Source organism: Varanus komodoensis, unplaced genomic scaffold, assembly GCF_004798865.1.
Source record: "Varanus komodoensis strain SLA01 unplaced genomic scaffold, ASM479886v1 scaffold20_1, whole genome shotgun sequence".
Taxonomy (NCBI): domain Eukaryota; kingdom Metazoa; phylum Chordata; class Lepidosauria; order Squamata; family Varanidae; genus Varanus; species Varanus komodoensis.
This window is the reverse complement of record NW_025335587.1, coordinates 6,220,037-6,238,991: the sequence shown is the minus strand read 5'-3', so window position 1 is coordinate 6,238,991 and position 18,955 is coordinate 6,220,037.

The following is an 18,955-nucleotide window of genomic DNA, read 5'->3' as shown; positions in this document are numbered from 1 at the left end:
ATGGGCATATTATATATTTCTGATCAGTTTCACAGAAAACAACTGCTGTGTTCAGGCTTGTCGAGAAAGCCAATTCTTCATTGGCTTGGTGATGTCCTGAGATGCAGGTCAACAGCTGCTAAGATTTTTCTCACATTAAAATCCATGGCAGCAACTGCCGGCAAGCCTATGCAATGCATGTTCAGTTTCCTTTTGAAGCAAGAATTCTTACAGGGTTCCAAAGGCTGCAGAAGGATTCTATGTTGCAGAGGGAATCTGCTGGATTCTATGTGCATGCCCTTCTCTTTAATTAGGGAATTTATATCTCAGGATAAAACTATATGATACTACCTGGAATGGGATCATAGCATAGGGAAGAGTAGGGCTTTTACCTTTCCACCATGCTCACAATCTGGACTGGCTCTTCCATGCCTGCATTTTACATTGCCCCAAAAGTGATCCAGTGAAAAAGCTAAGCTGTAGGGAGGAGGAAGTTAAAACCTCCCATCCTTAGCTAGGATCCGACTCAATCCCACACACTGATACATAAACATAGCCACTACCCGTAGCTACTTGTTTCAGGTAACATGCATTTGACCTCCCGGGAACGGTAGAGGCATGCAGTGCCCAGGTGCATGGAGGAAGCAGATGGATCAAGGCCTCGCACTCCATTTCTGTAAGCAATAATACAGCATGAGAGCCCTGATTCTTTACCAGCCTTTTTATCTGGTGGGAAGAGGAAAGGCAGCTTCCAGTCCCCATCCCTGCTGTTCCTGTTTTGTGGCAAGAGGACAAGCAGTGCCTTGGCATTACACTAGGGCTATGAACATGCTATGCTGAATGTGTGTTCATACCAGATGCATGCTTTTTCAGAGTAATGTTAGAATCTGGCTCTGTTTGAAGGTTCCCAGACATCCCAAGGAAATGGGTGGGCAGGCCACCTTCCTTTGTGACCTGCCTGGATTGATGGAGAAAATCTGAACAGAACCTGTAAATGCATTTTTCTGAAGGCTGAACTCATCCAGTCTCTGCTTCCCATTTAAGATGCTTGGACCTCTGAAATTTGCTATAGCCTACAGGTGTTTGCAGCTGATTTGCACACAGGTGTTACCTAGGGCACAATCTTGTGCATACATAGGAAAAAGGTCCCACAACTCCCAGCATTCCCCATTTCTAAGCACGCCCTCAATCAAGGGTACAGATCATGTATACAAGGAACATACAGATAGTTCTGTGAGCCGATGGACACATGCTCACTTTCCACACACTTAGTAGCTTGGAACATCTGTTCTCATAAAAGGCTATCCAGATAGTGCACACAGTGCACATGCACATATGCATGTTCATACTGTATGGAAGCATATCCAAATGATGGTGAGAATCTGTGCTGAACAGATGCACCTTCATTTGGATGTAAGGCGTAGCCCCTGCAAGATGCCGGGGGCGTAACTCTCCTTGGCCCTGAGGGGAAGTACAGAGGAACAACAAGCAGGTGCAGGCCAGCACACAGGTGGCTTCCTTGAAGAATGCAGCAAAGCTCACCAGGTAATACAGGAAGAGGGTCATGTGGCCACAGCTGCCTCTTCTAGGTACCCCATCCTGCCCGTATGGTCTGGTCTGAAAGACCAAGGACAAGAGTGGGTGCCTGGAGGACAAGTTGCAAGCAAGCACCTTTGGCACTGCATCAGCACACCTGATTCTGGGCATTATGGTGCTTCCGCCAACATGATTTCTTATTCTTTTTAGTAAATGTACATGCAGATATATTAGCGACAGGCTTCTGACGCATAGAAGTTTCCCAAGCCTGAAGGATAAACACTAGATGGCGCACACCCCATAGTATAAAGAGAGACAGTTGGATGAAATATTTTGAACTGGTTTAATTTCCAGACTCTTTCTCAAAATACTCTTAATATAATATCCCAGAAGACTGTCAGCCCAGAGAGTGGTGCTGTAGCTTCCCTTGCTGACTGACAAATCTTTACTGCTTGTTGTTGTTGCTAGTTGCGAAGTCGTGTCCAACCCATCGCGACCCCATGGACAACATTCCTCCAGGCCTTCCTGTCCTCCACCATCCCCTGGAGTCCACTTAAGCTCACTCCGACTGCTTCAGTGACTCCATCTAGCCACCTCATCCTCTGCCGTCCCCTTCTTCTTTTGCCATCTGTTGTTCCCAGCATTAGGCTCTTCTCCAGGGAGCCCTTCCTTCTCTTCAGGTGGCCAGAGTATTTGAGTTTCATCTTCAGTATCTGGCCTTCTAAAGAGCAGTCAGGGTTGATAAATCTTACCATGAAATAAATGGCTTCTTGATGGGTAGGAACCAAGGGAATCAAGGGTTGGGGTGTCACAGTATGGCAGGGGTGGCCAAACTGAGGCTCAGGAGCCTCATGTGACTCTTTGAGTTTATTTTGCGGCTCAGCACTTGCTGCTGCGGGCACCCGCTTGTGGCTCTCAAACATCTGACTTTTACTGTATGTTACTCTTCCATTGAGCAAGTCTGGCCACCCCTGGTGTAGGGGAAGAAAGCGTGGCTGGAATTGTCAGTTGTCAGTAACTTGCCTATTCAGAAAGGGCCACTTTTTTTAAAGGTCTGGACAATTGATTGTCTTTGGATGGATAACAGACTCCCAGACATACTAAGGAGATGTAACAGGAACCATGGGAATGACATTTACCACGAGCTTGTACAAGTATCCAGACCTATCAAGAAGCATGGTAAATGAACTAGAAATGTTGGTGTCATGGGAAATAAATATACTATGGCTTCTAGTGAAGCCACATAGCTACATATAAGGCTTGAAATGAACACTTCCCTCTGCTGTGTTAGGGAAGAGAAAGGAAAGGATGGGACAATGGTGTCCGTGAAGTTGGTTCTCAGTTCCGTTGAGGCTGGGCTCTGAAGCATTTTGTTTTTCCAGTGTCCCCAGTCCAGTCCAGGGAGTAAAGATTTCTTTGGCTAGCATGCATGGGAGATTACAGCCCAGATCAACATGTTTTAGCTTTTCAAAATTGCACCTGTTAAGCAAATAGCTTGAGACTTGGCAGCCATAATCTACCTGAGGTCTACAAGTGTACAACATTTCCAACTACTCTGGTAAAAATTTCCACAAGTACAGCAAGCCAAGAGGTGCTGAAAATCGACACATTTACTGTTGCTACTCCAAGATTTGGCATGGCATTTCACATTTCTTCCAATTTTTGGTGAAAACACTGGCAGACTTTATCCAGGCTTGTCAAGGGCGAGTGTCTTTCGTTGGTTTGATGAAGTACTGGGCAGCAGTTCAAACACTGCTAAGGTTTTTCCACCCCTGAAAGCCTATGGAAGCAAGTGGAACTGCTGACAAAGGTCCACTAGGCATGCTCAGCTTCATTCCTCGCTGTCCTCCAAGATGCCTGGAGCTCAACCCAGATGTGATGTCATAGGAAACTCTGAGGAGTGCATTAACAACACCAGCCAGGGAGAGTGATGGCCAAAGAGCTTCACGCAGGATGTGTCTCGCAGGAACAACGGTGAGTCTAGCCCTTATCCAGAGCTGCCCATCCAATGCAGCCGATGAGCCTGAGAGGAGGAGCTGGCTCTTTCAGAAGTGTGGGATAACTGATTATTGGAGTCCATCATCTCCTGCTTTTCTGTGGTTAAACTGTGCAGCTTTTGTTCCTATTGCTTCCCCCACCCCACGCCTTTGTAAGTAAATTACTGTGAGCAAATTTTGACAATTTCTTTTTCATTGACCATTTTTATTCACTTTTTTAAAAGCTTCATTGCGATATTTTGGATGGGGGAGAGCAAAATACATGAATTTTTAAAAGCTATGCTACTAGTTTTTTTCCCAGGAAGCATAATTCTGTGCAAGCCCCGTGAAACATATGGAAGCTTACTTCTGTGTAGCACTACTTTTTTATGAGAAATGGCTTTTACATTTTTTAAAGTGACTGCTATACTCAAGATCTCCAGATTCCCTGTTTCTGCTGTTTGTAGCCAAGAAACCTGAATATAGCAGCAGGGCAAATGGTAATGTTTTGTCACATGTTCTTCCAGTGAAGGAATGCCCTTGAATAGGTGAAAGCATATTGAGCTATCATCTAGAAATGCCTGAGTTAAAGCATTCACTGCATTCCATGTGGATAACTTCAGACATTTGGGCGGGGGGGGGGGGGATAGGATTGCTCCCTATTGCAGTTTCCCCAACAGTAACAGGCCTCAGGACTGGCTAAACTGTGATTTGCTCTGCATAATGAACCCTGGTATGTAACCTGTGTGGTTCGTGGGTACAAACATATTTTCTTTGTACTCATTGCACGTTCACATTCTACTTCCGTACGTGATGTTCTTTTGCATTTATTTTTCTCTGTAAGCCATTCATATCTTAAGACTTCTTGTGCGCCATGGTTTCATTTGTTCAGGTACAAAGAGTATTCCCTGTTTTCCTGCTTAAGTTTGAAAATACATTCTCAAGCACAGTGAACTTTGCAATAACCTTCTGTCAGCCCTGGTCACCCTCTCTTACCTGCTGGGGCAAAGCCAGAATTTCATTTTCAGAGGCTTAAGCTTCACAAAACCTTTGCGGATCATTTGTAGGCTTTGAGGCACTTGAGCCAACACAAGGCAGCCCTAAGTCAGTTCTTTAAAGGTTCTTTGGCAGGTTTAAAGTGTTTGGACAACTTGCTAAAATGCATATATCAGGGTTCAGATATGGCTGCTGAGAATGGCTACTCAGAAATAAATTATGTTCAACGGGATGTATTCTCAGGTAAATTTGCACTATAAAACTCAAATTCTATATGCACTTACCTGGGAGTAAGGCCCATTGACTTTAATTGGGTTTACTTCTGAGGAGACATGTCTGGTTTTGCATTGATCAACAAAGCCACACAATGCCTTTTCCAATATCTATCAGGCTGTTATCCTGCAGATCTAATAAGCCTAGATTTTATGTTTTGGGGAGATATCTGTCATTGCTTGTTACTTTGTGCTGTTCATACAGCTCCTTTGATGCATTTGTTGTCAGTTCTACTTTTGGGAATAACAGGAGCAAATGCCTTTTGAGGAAAGTAAACTCTCTGGTGCATTCATGGTAAATATATTACCTATACAGCAGCTCAGATTGCTATCACAGCAGAAACACTAAGAAAGGCCTTTAATACAGAAAAAGATGGTGGTGGTCATGAAGATAGACTCTTTGTTCTTTGTGTGACTATCAGTTACTACTTTCATTGCATTGCTTATGGCTCTGTCTTTCTATATTTCATGATAAATTATACTGTGTGGAGTTTTTTATCCTTTTAATGACCCATGTTATGTTAAAATGAGGATTATTAAGGATATCACCCATCTGTAAAATGGTGAGCTGCCTGATGGAACTGTTGTGAAGAGAAGCTAAGGAATGCACCTAACAGGTTCCTATATGATATAAATTGTCATAAAAATATTAACAAAAATGTATCTAAAGCTCAGCTGGTAACTGCCACTATGCCCAGGAGAGTCCAGCAACAAGATGTGCTTGATGCTTTAAGGTGCTTTTTCAAGCATACCAAGAGCTGTCGGTTTCAATAGTGGGCACTGGAAATAGTAGGCAATGGAAAATGACTTCTTGGTACTTTGTTAGCATATCCCGAGTTTCCCTGATGTTTCTCTGGATCACCTCAAGAGAGGTGATCTGCTTATCCATTCTGTACTTGTATCTACTGAGTAAATAATTCCTTTCCATTGTACACTTTGCAACTCTTTTTTTCAGGGGCTATACTAAAAGCTACTAGTAGTTTCCTCTTGAGAAATTTAACAGACTTCACACTTATGTCAATCCTGAGCTTATAAACTCCAACAGCCATTCAGCACCCTCAGATGCATCCCTGAATTCCCTCTGAATTCCTTCTTGATTCCTGCTTGATTTGAATTTCCCATCAGTCCTCCGTCCACTATCAATATGTTCTGGAATTGTACCTTTATCAGTTTGATAGAGAGGGCCTCTTTAAGGTCTAGCAATGGCACTGCTGTCCTTTCATCCACAACTGCAAACTCTAGACTGCCTTTCTCATTTGTCTTTGGGCTAGAAATCTGGAGTTTGCATCTTCTCACTGCTTTTGATGTAGCAGGATTCTTGAAAGATGATTGCCCTCTGGTCTAACCCTCCACTTAGTGACCCCTAGACTTAAACATTCTTAAGCAATTCTCATTTGACTGTTCATAAAAGAATGTGATCCTTTGAAAGTCAGTTGTGACCTGTCCCCATATTGTACCCTGAGTCAGTGACTGATAGCACAGATTGCTGGTTTGTGCCATAGTGCATTGCCTTACAACCCCTCAGAAGTGTGCATACTGGATACATACACTGAATGCACTTAAGTAAAACATAGTGAATCTTTCAATGATTCCATAGTTTGCTTCTGAACACCATTTTCTGGAGAAAAACAGGCAAGTCGGTCCCCCGTCTGTGTGTATTGGCTATTCCTTTCTCATGCCTTACTCTGATATAAAGCCATGGTGCTGAACTCAGTAGGGCTTACTTCTGAATAGACATATATCAGATTGCCTGTTGTGAAAACACATATAAACTGATAACCAGGATAGGATACATTCCTATGCTTGTTCAGACAGAAAAAAGTCCTGCAAGCCCCAGAATTCCACAGGGGTGCTTGGGGAATGCTGGGTGGTATAAGACTTATTTCTGACCAAGCATGACTAGAATTGCATCCCTAGTGTTATAAAAAAAATACACATAACCCCTTCCCCTCTCAGGCCATTTGATCTTATGCAGTGATCGCATGCAGGACAGAGAAGGGGCAGGCCAATATCCAAAACAGAGTCCCTGTCTGAAAGCATTTCCCCATCCATTCCAAGGAAGGAGTATCTCTGCCTGCACACTCCTTTTGACATGCAGAAAAGCATGTTCATCAATGGACAGGTCAGTCTGTAGGTGCAGGCCATGAGGTGCCAAAAGAAGGTGTTTGTTTTCATTGTTATAAACAGGGCAGTGCAGCTGAAGAGAGCCTGCAAGTGAGTGGCGCGTTTTGGAACGTTTTTTCCGGTGAGGTCGCAACAGAGTGGTCTATCCTTACAGTGACCTGAAAATGCAGGAGCAGCAGGCCGCTTCACTTGCTTTCCAAACTTAGTGTTGGATCCTGGCCAGCAAGTAGCACAAAGTCAGGATTTACCAGCCTTTATATAGACCCTTGCGGACATACTGTTTCTTTCATTACCAGCTTACTACCAAAATGCCTGCTTTGTGTACATAACACATAGGGCAGTATATATACATGGCTCTATAAGGTTAGCTATAACCACATGAAAAAGATGGTGTGTGCATGTGTGTCTGTATTTATATATAGATATATAATCACATATTCACACACAGTTATTTTGAAATACTGTTGTTTATTTTCTGCTGGAATGTCACTAATTACACTCCCTTTTGCTTTTCTTAATAACCTGCCATACTTATTCTGATACTGTTTCAGGCAGCCATATTAAATAATTGAACCATCCTGGAATCCACGAGATGCGAATTTCAAAATGAGTATCTCATTGCTCTATCCAAACAGAAGCTTGGGTTGGATACAACTTCCCATTTAAGTTGAGATGGGCTAACCTAGCCCATCAGAAAGTGTAATTAGTTCTCCATGTAACAAATCCACTGTTACAAAGTCAGATGAAAGTTGCCCATCCATTGGAGATCTCAGGTTATGAAGTCTTGCGCAGCCAAGTCACCGAAGTGCATCTCGGGAATGTGCCATGCAGAACACAGCTTTTCCTGCCATACCCCAAAGCCGTGCATGCCGACATCAGCTGTTACCACAGATCCCTTCTCCATTCTTCTTTATACGCGTGCTGTGTTTGTTTAGTGTTGTTGGGAGAGACGGTGCTGCTGCAGACAGCAGCCACAGCTGCAGAACTGGAACGGGCAGCAGAAGCAGACAGAATTCCCAGCAAGACTGAACAAGAAGTGGATGCTCACTGGCACTGATTGTGGTTTCTACACCTGCGATCGGTTTTTACATAGTCGACCTGAACTTTAAATTGAATAGTTTGGGAAAGGACTGCATAAAGGCTTGCAATGAAATTATTCTATGTGCATTGCGAATGGGTATTTACATATCCTTTCAGAAATTAAAGGGTTACTACAACCACAATCAGAGCTCAGTGGTGAACTTTGAGCATTTAGTCATGCAGAACATCTGCAGCATAGTGGTTAGAATGCTGGACTGGGACTTAGGAGACTTAGATTCTAGACCCCTCTGGTAACTCACTGTTTCTCAGCCTAACCTACCTCACATGGTCCTTGTGTGGACAAAATGGAGAAGAAGAGGACCAGGTAAGCCACCCTAGGCTCCTTGCAAAAGGAAAAAGGTAGAGTATAAATGGGATGACACAGGCACAGGAAATACCAACTTATGTCATAATCAGTTTCCATTGGAATTATCAACAACTGAAAATTTGTTAGATGGTAGTCCATGGAAATTACAAAGTCAATAGATTCAACCTGCAACCAAACAATTACGCATTTTGACAAGATTCCCAGATTAAATTTGCATGTATAGACAACTGGCCAGGCTTATGAGGCAATTCAAAATTATGACCATGGGAATCAAATTCAGCATCTCCCAAGTGTCCAAATCATATGCTCTGCTTAGACACATTTGCCAAACCCAAAGGCAGTAACCAATACAGGCAGTCTGCCAGTGCTATATATGTTGTGCTAGCAGGAACAAACACTAGAGTGACGGAGAGCTAGCCTTTGCTAGCAGAACCACAGAAACAAGCCCAAACTGGCACTTCCACTATGTCAGGGAGCTCTGCTGAATTGTCCCAATCTGGAAGCACTAATCTGGGCTGGTTCCCATTGCTGCACTAGGGTTAATTTCCACCAAAGCCAATGCAGCATTGGAGACTGTCCCGTGTAGTTCGAGCTGGGTACAGAATTTAGGGCCAAACTACGTGTTCTGTTTAGCACACATGGTCCGCTTTCTTCACTGTTCATCTTTTACACCTGTACGTAGTGATTGGGCACACATTAGTGTGGATGATCTTGGCCTTGGCCTTCAGCGAAACATCCTTACACATGGGGTGAAAGAGTGAGGAACCTCTTATTGGAATCAGTTCCTTGGTTCTCAATAAAGCATAGAAACTTGTGCTTTATGGGCAGAGCATAATTCCATCTGCATTTTACAACATCTGCTCAGTAAGGTTTGAAAACCTCACTGTATTCAGAACGGCAACACTTGCTTTGCAATGCATGCTAAAAGCACTAGATGGCAATATTTCCTTCTATTTGAGTTTGCAAAAGGTGGAAGCCATTATTTTATGCAAGTTTAGAGAGCAACCTTCTGGAAAATGCTGGGGAATATAGGACTTTTTCTGTTTACACATGTGTACAATTGAGTCCTTAATCAGTTTTTTATCATGGAAGTAGGGAAATGAACTCCCTCAGAGCAGGAAAAAAATAATTTAGTACATCAGGTGGATTATCGGGTGGTACTGTGCTAAATAACATGTTTCCTGATTACCTATGTTTATAGACACTATTTCCCCCCCACATTGCTGTTGCACAGTTAATGTGAGTATTGATCTGATAATAGTTCTGTTGTATGCTATCAAACTTTTTTAAAAGCAGCAACATGATATAAAATGATATTTTGCCTTTGGGAGGAAGGCCATGGCTAGCAGGGCGCTGTTCGGTAGCCATCAATTCTGGCCAGGGAGCAGGGCAGGAAGCCATTACTAGGACTAGCCTCTCTAGAGGATAATTGCAGTGCAGTCCCTTACCTCTCCAGAGCAAGTCCCACTGACGTCCATGGACTTAGTGCCAGGGATGCAAGCATGAGATTGCCACACATCCTACAGCTGCTGTGGACTTGGAAGGAAGTTCCACTGAATTCCATGGGCTCACGCACTAATGGGTGGGTTTAGTACTGCAAAATGTCAGCTCCATGGGCTGTGTGGCCCAGTCACTTGGCCATGAAAGTAGCTGGACTCACACCCTTACTAGAATACAACTTGGTTCAAGATCTTTTAGTCAATTAATCTGTCAATTACATTTACATAACTTTGCATGTGATAGAAGCAACAAGCTTTAAAGCAAAAGACAAGGTACCTGTCTGTTGCATCAGGCATGATGCATCTAGATATGGAAGTCTTCAAGTATCTGAGAAAAGAGAGAACATCTGTTTTAATATTATGCTTTTCGTTTTCAGATGTGGTGTTCAAGGATAGGTTGGACATGCATGTGGTAGGCATGTCATGAGCAGATGTGTTATTAAGCTAGAGCAAGACGCTGGCTTTCTTCAACCACCTCGAAGCTTTTGATACCATAGATCAGATTTTCCAATCTGGAACCTCAGCTGGCATAGTTAGGGTGATGGGAGTTGTAGTCTAAAATATGCAGAGGGCACAAAGTCAGAGAAGGCTGCCATGTCATGAGCGGAGCCAGCTGGAGCCATGGGTCAGTCTAGATGGCCCTGGAGACCCCTTCCAACTCGCTCTGTTTCTGTGTTTCTATTTCATGAACATTTGTATTAAAATGTTCTCTCTGCCAATGTAGGAATACAGGAAGCTGCCTTTTTCTGAGACTGGCCTTTGGTCCACAGCTTAGTACTGTTGACATTGACTACCAGAAGCTTTTCAGGGTTCCTCTGCCCTAGCTGGGAATTTCTGCCGAGGCTCTGCCACTCAGCCACGGTCACTCCCCTAGTGAATAGATTTGGCTTGCATGGAGTGTAGCAGTCCTCAGTTTGACATAGTGAAGCCTCCAAGCAGCTGTCAGAGTTTAGCCCTTTGCCTACCCCATCCGAGTGCAGCCGGGCCTGCTGTCATCCTCGGCACGGTGCCTCCCAGACTGTATGCTTGTGGTGCCCGGGGGGAGCCGCCCGTCCACTCCATTCCCCCGCAACTCCTCCCTCAGCCTATGGGTCTCTGTCGGCTTCAAACTGCATGGACTTCAAAGCTATCTGCTCAAGCTGTGAAGGGAGATGTTTTCTCCCAGGGCTTGAATATGTTGCGGCGAGCTTCAGCCACGTGAACACATCAAAATAATGCTAAACCAAAACCAGAGGTGCACATGCCCGGGGTCAACTTAATCTGCAAGTGTTCGTTGTTTTGGTGTCGCACTCTTGGTGTTATGGAGCTAACAGGCAGGCAAGTTCTTGCTCATTGTTCTGTGACGCTGTGCGTGTGTACGTATACATGCATACATACACAGGTATGGAAGGAAACATTTTTCAGCCCAGGAACCAGATTCCATTTTGAAGTAGCTGTTGCGGGAATGAAAAGAAGGAAGCGCAAACTTACAGAGCGGCCCCATTCTTTCATTCAGAGTCACTTGTGGATTATTGACCTTGTAGCTTTGTGAACTCATGATCACATTTTCAGGAGGGGTGTCCTAAGTCCCATATAGGTGTCAACTCTTGGGACTCATGCTGCTTTTCTTTCAGACCTAATGGTGGATCTCAGCTAACAAGGGTGAAGCTACCTTCAAAGAGAATGGAAAATCAAATGAATGGAATCATCAAGAATTGAGGAAGATCGATGTAAATTAAAGAGCAAGAATGCCAAATATGAACACGCTGTATTGTGGCAAGATGTTTGGTATACTTGACAGCAGGAAGTCATATTGTGGTGATACTAAAGAGCATTTAGAGAAACTATTTCAAAACAGTTTTGGCAAGGGCTTCTTTCTTGCATAAGAGTCCCTTTGCTCCCATGTGCTTCTTCTCTCCATTCACAGTGTGCATTCATTTTTTTAAAGAAACAGAACACTACATATAAGAACGGAGAGTGCAATCAATTATTCATTATAATATATTTGCTATATGTATATTAATTTTTGGCTTTTTCTCCAAGGAGCCCAAGACAGAAAATATGATCTTCTACCATTTCAGATTGTGCTCCAAAGAACCCTCTGAGGTCAGTTCGGCTGTGAGTCACTGACTGGCCCGAAACAGAGATGCATGGATTTTATTTCATTTCTTTTGTTCATGTGTTGTGAATCGTTTGGCGTCTTTTGTTCCATCATCCACTCACTGATGGAATCAATTATTTCAGGGTCACTCAACAATTTCCTTTCACTTGCCTCAGTGTACATGAACATGAATGCAAATTTGCACAAATCTCTCCAAATGTTTTTAAAAACTGGTCTGCAAGTTTACCAAATTGGCAAAACTTGCAAAAAGCCAGTCCACTGTGGAATCCTCTAGTCAGATTAATATAATGCAAACACCTTTGAATCTGTTGCACATTTCTTCAACTTGTCTAGCACAAAGCCATCCCATGAACCTCATGGACAAGTGGAGACTTGAACCCAGTTCTCCCTAGTCAAAGACTTTAAGCGCTCCACCTCACTGGCTTTATATTAACAAAAAGAAAACAAAACCCAAAACACTAAAAGCCTGCAAGCAAAATGATCCCTGTATACATCTATTCTGAAGTAAACCCCAATGGGGCTTGTTTCTGAGTAGGCACGTAAACAATTTCACTGTTACTAATGTTAGGATCAAGAAGGAGCTTGGTTGGTTGAGGTGGGCCCCTGTCACAAATTTCTATTTATATTATCAGAGGCATTGGCTGAAATGATAGAAAAGTTATTTTTCATCCTTAAACTTAAGCCCATGTCACACATTTTATCACAATCTCTTTACAATGCTTTCAGTTGGAATGCTCTTTGTGTCTTTCCTGAATATTGTAGACTTCAATTAGTATTCTTTTTCAGATCTGTCAACATTACAATCCCCTAGATGACACATAATAATACTAGATATGAAGCAGAAACTGCCCTCAAAGTATAGACCCTCAGATCTTCAGGCTGCAATCCATATGTATATTAATTTGGGAGTAATCCCCACTGAAAACAGTATGACTTACTTTTGAGAAATCATGCCAAGGACTGCACTGCCAAAAGTGTCCCCCCCCCCCCCCCGATATGGTACAGAAATGCACTTGCACAAGAGGTATTTAACTGAAGTTAACAGAATTCATATTACATTTTTATAACAGCGACTTGTGATGACCAATAAAAAACTGATAATTATGACATCATTTACACACTTTTCAAGGCACCACCCTCAAATTGTCCAATTACAATTCATGCAAATGGAAGGATGCCCTCCCCCGCACCCATCCTAGGGGGGAAACACTCTTAAGTATTTCTGGAATCAGGGAAAAAATCTCCTGCTATAGCCCACTGCTCCTTGATGGAAAGGAAATTCCATTGGGCTCAAGTGGAAGGGACTCCCAGCATTACACATCCCTAGCAGAAGGCAGATTTGGATCCACAGTGCCATCAAGAGCTGAGGTTCCTCGTTTGACCCTTCAAAAGCCACAGACCCTTTTCCTTCTGAAGGGTCTGTATTGGCCTAAAAGCGCAAAGCACCCAGAATGTATGTCTGAGCACGCACAGAGCAATCTGTTGAACCCAGTCTACCTCCTTATGACCATGCCTGGGCCCCATTCCTTCAGGAGGGGCCTTCTGAAAGCAAGTATACCTCCTCACTGCATGCCTGTCCTCTAACTGGGCCACCCTCCTTTGCTGATGCCATGTCATGTAAAGAGCTGGGTCACCTGGACTGTGTCTGAGAAACTTCTCTGCTCTGAGTCTGGTTCCTCTACTCTGGGCCAGCTGTACATCTTGTTTATTCCCAGAAACTGCCTCCCACCTTGGGAGTCTGGCCTTGCAACAGGGTCTCTGCTCACCTCATCTCAGTGCCTCCTCAAGTCCCACATTCACAGGCTCTCTCCTGTTCTTCACTCCCTTCTCCTCCTGATTCTGATCCTTGCAGCCAGCAGTCCTTGAGAAGGAGTGCCCAAAACAGCCATTTTTCTTACTCCCAACACACAGAGGAATCTCTGGGTGTTTTACAATAGATCAGCAAGGCTTCTGACTACCAACTATTTCACCATAGCAAGGGTGAAATTAGTTCCTTCCCCACATCTCCAGATTAGGCTGTTGCAATGAAAAAGCAGAATTGAATGCAGAATTCCAGAGAATAGCTAGAAGAGACAAGAATGCCTTCTTAAATGAACAGTGCAAAGAAATAGAAGAAAACAATAGAATAGGGAGGACCAGAGATCTCTTCAAGAAAATTGGAGATATGAAGGGAACATTTCATGCAAAGATGGGCATGATAAAGGACCAAAATGGCAGGGACCTAACAGAGGCAGAAGAGATTAAGAAGAGGTGGCAAGATTACACAGAAGAACTATAGAAGAAAGAGCTTAACATCCCTGATAACCAGGATGAGGTGGTCACTGACCTCGAGCCAAACATCCTGGAATGTGAAGTCAAATGGGCCATAGGAAGTCTGAGCAGCAACAAAGCTAGTGGAGGTGACAGTATTCCAGCTGAGCTATTCAAAATCTTAAAAGACGATGTAGTAAAAGTGCTTCACTCAATATGCCAGCAAATTTGGAAAACTCAACAGTGGCCACAGGATTGGAAAAGGTCAGTTTACATTCCGATCCCAAAGAAGGGCAATGCCAAAGAGTGTTCAAACTACCGCACCATTGCATTCATTTCACATGCTAGCAAAGTTATGCTCAAAATCCCACAAGCTAGGCTCCAGCAGTATGTAGACCACGAACTACCAGAAGTACAGGCAGGATTTCAAAGAGGGAGAGGAACTAGAGATCAAATTGCCAACATATGCTGGATCATGGAGAAAGCTAGCGAGTTCCAGAAAAACATCTACTTCTGCTTCATTGACTATGCTAAAGCCTTTGATTGTGTGGATCACAACAAACTGTGGCAAGTTCTTAAAGAGATGGGAATACCAGACCATCTTATTTGTCTCTTGAGAAACCTATATGCAGGTCAAGAAGCAACAGTGAGAACTGGACACGGAATCACTGATTGGTTCAAAATTGAGAAAGGAGTTCGGGAAGGCTGTATACTGTCACCCTGCCTATTTAACTTATATGCAGAGCACATCATGAGAAAGGCGGGGCTAGATGAATCACCAGTTGGAATTAAGACTGCCAGGAGAATATCAACAACCTCAGATATGCAGATGATACCACTCTAATGGCAGAAAGTGAAGAGGAACTAAAGAGCCTCTTGATGAGGGTGAAGGAGGAGAGTGCAAAAGTTGGCTTGAAACTCAACATTAAGAAAACTAAGATCATGGCATCCGGTCCTCTCACTTCCTGGCAAATAGATGGAGAAGAAATGGAGGTAGTGACAGATTTTATTTTCCTGGGCTCCAAGATCACCGCAGATGGGGACTGCAGCCAAGAAATTAAAAGACGCTTGCTCCTGGGCAGGAAAACTATGGCAAATCTAGACAGCATACTAAAAAGCAGAGACATCATCCTGCCAACAAAAGTGTGTATAGTCAAGGCTATGGTTTTCCCAGTTGCAATGTATGGCTGTGAAAGCTGGACCATAAGGAAGGCTGAGCGCTGAAGGATTGAGGCCTTTGAATTGAGGTGCTGGAGGAGACTCCTGCAAGTCCCTTGGACCGCAGTGCTAGAGGAGATCAACCCAGACTGCTCTTTAGAAGGCCAGATCCTGAAGATGCAACTCAAATACTTTGGCCACCTAATGAGAAGGAAGGACTCCCTGGAGAAGAGCCTAATGCTGGGGAGGATGGACTGCAAAAGAAGAAGGGGCAGCAGAGGATGAGGTGGCTGGATGGAGTCACTGAAGCAGTTGGTGTGAGCTTAAGTGGACTCTGGGGGATGGTGGAGGACAGGAAGGCCTGGAGGAATGTTGTCCATGGGGTCGCAATGGGTCGGACACGACTTTGCAACTAACAACAACAATGAAAAAGCATTTAGCATTAACCGGGATAGACTTTTGCATTAAATGACTGTGAGTTCAGCAGAACTTATGGTGCCCAAAACAATTCCTTAGGCTGAGAAGGTTCATATGCACACATGTGTTTTGCACTGGGCTCTAGCCGAGGGAACTTGTTCTTCTAGTAACAAACAAAAACAAGAAAAACAAACTGGAGACAACCTTGCTGTCTGCACAGCAGATATAAAACGTGATATTCTGTCATCACCCTGCACATTTCCCTGGCTGTTGCAAGCAACAGTTGATGAAGTGGAGTGAGGGCAAAACTGAGATGTAAAGATGACAGATCAGATCATGGGTTTTGAATCACCAGACGTAAGAGGAGAATGAGCAGATGACAAAGGAGTATAGCAGTCATATGTCAATCACACCACCCCAGGGTAGGGAAATGCGTGGAAAAAGACCAGAGAGGTGCACCTTGCTGCCAAAGGAGGAGTGTGTACTGTGCAAAAAGAGCTTCTTGTTTTTAGAGAGGGGCTTTTCTGCAAGGGGAGAGGGTGGCCTGCTGATGTTTGCAAACAACTCTTGCCCAACTCATTTTCACATTAATGATATTTAAACAAAAGCGCCTTCATGTGACTTGATGCCAAAACAGATAACAGGATAAGAAGGGGGAAAGTAAATAGCGATATAGGTCTCTTCTTGTGCAACTTCCCTTCATATCATGGGAACGTAAGGAGATTTTCCTTGTGTGTTGACACAAGGATACATAAAAGTAGCTGTAGGATTGTCTTTTCTGGCGGCATAGCTGCCTCTCAGACTCCTTGGTGCATCTGGGATGCTGCTGCAGCTCCATGGTGGCATGTGCCCTCTGCTCTGGATGGCTGTCTAGGACCCTGGCAGGCCACTGCCAGCCAGCGGGGGGGACTCCTAAGCGAGGCGGGCCCGTGGTCTGGCTGAGATAGGGCGGGTTGCACATGACTCAGTGCAACAAGGCATGGTGTTCTGGGATCAGGTTTGCTCATTCACATTTCAACATTTCCTTCACTGACTTGTTCTTCAAGCACAAAAGATCCATCTCTTTTCTGGTAATAATTATAAACATAGCTTTGAAAGAAAACTGAAGATGAAGACTGCTTGCAAGGCTGTCGCCGTCTTCGTGCCTTCATGCAAAGCAGAAGCTGGAGCATGACTGAGCTGGGAGGAACACCGCTTCTCGCCAAAAGCTCTCCTTCCCAGGTCCCTTGGTGGGACGGGAAGAGACAGCAGCTGGGGAGCACACTTGCAACACAGTGCGTGTATGTGTGTGCGCGCACACGCAAAATCAGGGGTGATTAACCTATTTCAACTCACGTGCCAAATTCTATTTCAGGGCAGATCTTGGGGGGGGGGGGGGCTTCCAGTGCTGGGTGTGCTAAAGGCACAAGGGACATTGCCAAAGGGAAGAGAAGCAGGGCAGCTTGAACGCTCCTGCTCATCCAGTGGAGAGTGGGCTTAGCTATGCGATGGCCCCTGTGCTGATGGTTCAGACAACAGAACAGGCTCAGTTCAGACAACACACTGCGCCATGGTGAAGGTCTTACCATAGTTACTCTGTTGTGTTCTCTGAACCCAGTCATGCTATTTCACCATGACTAGTTTGGTTTTTAGAAACCACGATACTAAATAATACTTTGTTCTATGGTTTCTCCAACATACTATGTTGCCTGAACCCAGGATCATGGTTTCCATGGTTCTGGTATGCAATTACCACAGAGTCCGCTGGAAAGAGTGGCAGCTGCAGGAGCTGCTTCAGTTATCCAGCCACTATGTGCAGGCCAATGAAGAAGAGGCCGGCAACACAGGCAGGGAACAATGCAGCTAGCGATCGAATTTAGGACACCGAGGCTGACACGCCCACAGTGAGAGGACTGAGTGGAGAGGATGGAAACCACCATCAGGTATAAATCATTTGATTGTCTGTTGGCTAGATCATAGCAAACCCCCCCCCACCCCCAAAAACCAGTTTTTTAAAAATTTATGTATTTATTACATTTCTTCTTGTGCCAACACAACCAACATCTTGGAGTCATAGAAGCCTTCCTGGAAGCTCTTACTGCTAGAGACTATGCCCAAGAGAAGCATTTGACCCTTCTTACATAGGGCAGGGAATGCACAAGAACTAGGTGACTTCCAAAAGATTGTTGTTAAGGAAAAAATGGAAATGTGTAAGACTATCTAAGGGAATCTGGAATGCTAGTTTGGGATCCCTGGAATTGTGATTCTGAACCCCATAGACAGATAGACAATCTGTGAGGTTCTTTCCCCCCAGTGTAAGTACAAAACTACCTCACCAGTTTCATGCATATGGAGTTCTGTGCAGCATCTGGTTCATAATCCATTTCCTAAGAAAGTTGTTTGATTTTTTTTGTTTTAATCTCCTTATTGTTGTGAAACACTTCCAGGATGCACATGGAACTCTTCTGCCCACAAGGAGTTCATGCTTTCTTGGAAGCTCCCTGCCTTTGAATGCAGAAGCCTTTACACTTCAGTGTGTCCTCAGGGCTCCAGATCAGGTTGACTATTTGCAAAAGAATTGAAGTAGTGGGGATCATGCAGCTTACTTGTCTTGCTTGTCCATTATTCGAGTTCTTTGGTGCATACCACTGTCTGCCACCACAAGTGTTATAGTGGAAAAATTTGCAAATCTTCAGGCATTCCGGAATCAAGCTCAGAACAAACAATGCAAACTGACCAAGCCTGTGCTAAGAAGCTAACATTGCCTGCATTTTATGGAAACATATAATTTATTCTGGTTGTAGCATTCAAGAGTTATTTTTCCCCCCAAATGAATTTGTTTTGAGTGCAAAATAAGACCAAGTCTGTTCAAGGCATTAGAGGAGATGCACTGCCTCGTGTGTTATGAAAGTCAAATCCCTCTGAATAATGAAATGAACAGTCCTATATCCTGCTTGGAAAAATGATAGAATTACCCTCATGCCAAACATTTTGTAGAAGAAGGCACATTATTTCCAGCCTTTAATGAACAGGAAATGAAGCTTAAGTAATAAGAATAATCCTAAATAAATAGTGTGCCTGAAGTCTCACAATCTGTGGAGTGTTCTTACCCAAATTCTGGTGTGTCAATCATTTTGTTCCATAAGAGCAAAGCAGTTAAGCTTTGTTATGGGACACTGCAAAATGGATTATCCAGCCAAGGGCCTTCTGCATCAACCTGTTCCCTAAATACAATGTACAGAAACTATAGCCTAGTTCAC